Source organism: Myotis daubentonii, chromosome 20 (assembly GCF_963259705.1).
Source record: "Myotis daubentonii chromosome 20, mMyoDau2.1, whole genome shotgun sequence".
NCBI lineage: Eukaryota > Metazoa > Chordata > Mammalia > Chiroptera > Vespertilionidae > Myotis > Myotis daubentonii.
The window spans coordinates 13,115,957-13,118,097 of NC_081859.1; the positions used below are offsets into that span (position 1 = coordinate 13,115,957).

Below are 2,141 nucleotides of genomic sequence, written 5' to 3' on the forward strand. Positions count from 1 at the left end.
TTGCTCTCTACTATAACATCTACTGCCTCTCTGTTCCTCAGCTGTGCCAACGTCATTCCCACCACAGGGCCCTTGCCTGGGTTGTTTCCCCTTCCAGAATCACTGTTCTCCCAGATCCCTGGCTCCTTTCATTGTCATCTGGGTCTTGGATCTAATGTCACTTCCTTGCACGATCCTCCCCAGTCCATCTGAAGTAGGTCTCTTACCCCACAGGCACTCATCAGCCAAGGAGTGCTCTATTTTCCGCATAGCACAATTATCAAATCAATTAACAGGATCACTTAGATCCTGTTAGGAATCTCTGTTGTTTTGAGAGGGACTAGGAATGTCACATGTAAAGAGCAGAAAAGAGGTTGCATGGCCAACTGATCCTGTTACTTGATTTGATAATAGTTTAATGTCCCTCCTTCCCCCAGTACAATACTTTTTTTCTGTTTAGCAAATAATAGGTGTTCAATAAATAGCTCTTAACGAATGGATCCATGAGGGAGTAAATGCACTCAAGAAATAACACGAAATTCTTCTACGAATCCTTCAAGTAAATTATATTTCATTGAGATAGGGTGTGCACGTGTGTGCAGAACATAGAGTGTTTTAGTGGCTCCAAGTGATTTAAAAAATCAGCCGTGACAAGGCTTCACAGAGCAAAGAAGATTGAATGGCCTTTCCCTGGAGGCCAGAGCTCAGGGAGCCCTAATGCAGGCGATCTGGCTTTGCCAGCTGTGCTTCATTCAGACTAGGCTCAGGCATAACGCTCACCCTTCCTTCTAGCCGGGGTACAATCCCGTGCTTGTGTAGGCAACAGTATGGAACCGGAGGGAAGGTGAGAGGACCCTCATCACATGTGTTCATCTCCTCCAGCTCTGACTCCTGGAAAAGACAAAAGATATGGGAGGTTTTACTGATGCGAGGAAGTCTGAGCTCGCCCCTATTTCTGTCTCTACAGCCTCATCCTTAGAATAGGAGTCTGCAGAAAGACACATGGACACGTGTAGAGCCATCTTCCCCATGCCACGTCTCCTGCTCACACATACACTGACCTCGGCCTTTTCAAAGGCAAAAACCCGCTCCATAAATGTTCTCCAGTGTGGGTTTCATAAAGCATTTGGATGGGCCCTTCTTCACAAATGAATAAAAATGAGTCAAGTCCTCAGAAGCAAAGGAAAGCCAGGACTGGCTTCCAGAAGCACGAGGCAACCCAGAGAGTCCATCTGTAGCCAAACCATGCAACAGACCCAGACACAGCTCCGAGGCTGACAACCAGCCTGCCGCAGGCCCTGCCAAGGAGCCAGATGCTATTGCTTCCAAAGCTTGGCACCCGGGCCCCTGATTGCCATCCAACAAAGAGGAAAAATAGGAATGATATAATGTGGTGGGATAAAACACATCCCACCTCAACCTTTTTTATTACTCGCTGGGAAAAAAAAGATGGAAGATATTTATGGGAAAGTACCAATGTTTTTGGAAATATTGTGCATACATTAGCGACAACACCATTTTTGCCAAACGGGAAATGTATTTAAGACACGCAGCCCGCGTCTGCCTAAAAATAAATTGTCATCTTTTCTGATCAATGTATATGTCCAGGATATGGAAATGACTCTGCTAATTGAGGAGGCTGTCAACCCGTGCGCTTGGAAGTTACCAAGAAGCGAAGTCGTGAAGAAGTCTGCCTGGTCTCTGCATAAAATAGCAATTGATGTTGTTGTCAGGGGAAGTGAGCTGAAGAGAGATTGGGCTTCGGAAAGGGAGATCTACGCTGAAGGTGGAGTGTTGACTTTCATGGTTCTAGAAAGTATCAGGAGTTATGCGAAGTTGGATGAGATGAGATGTTTATGGGAAAAGTAGAATATGGCAAAGAATGGCGCTGGCCAAGACTCCGGGGTGGCATTAATCACCCGCTCTATGCCACACAGTGCTGTGTAGTGCAAATGCATTGTCATTCCTCTTCTTCTGGGTTTTAGCGAATTAATGTCGCTTTCGATACTGCTTGTGAAATCTCTGTTGTTTTGAGAGGGACTTGGAATTGCACATCGAAAGAGCAGGAAAGGAAGGCAGAAAAGAGGGTGCACGGCCGACAGAGAAGCGAGCTGAAAGGTGTAACCGACACCCACGTGCCTCTGTTTTCTGTGGGTTTGCCC

General features: G+C 46.3%; 1 long non-coding RNA gene across 1 annotated transcript; it reads right to left on the reverse strand.

Annotated features, from left to right (window-relative positions):
• Positions 1-527: 527 nt before the first annotated feature.
• On the reverse strand, positions 528-1,196 carry LOC132222599 (uncharacterized). The gene is made up of 2 exons (XR_009450268.1): positions 1,041-1,196; positions 528-870 (listed from the first exon to the last, which is right to left on the reverse strand). It is a non-coding gene; the product is annotated as an uncharacterized LOC132222599 (long non-coding RNA).
• Positions 1,197-2,141: the final 945 nt, after the last annotated feature.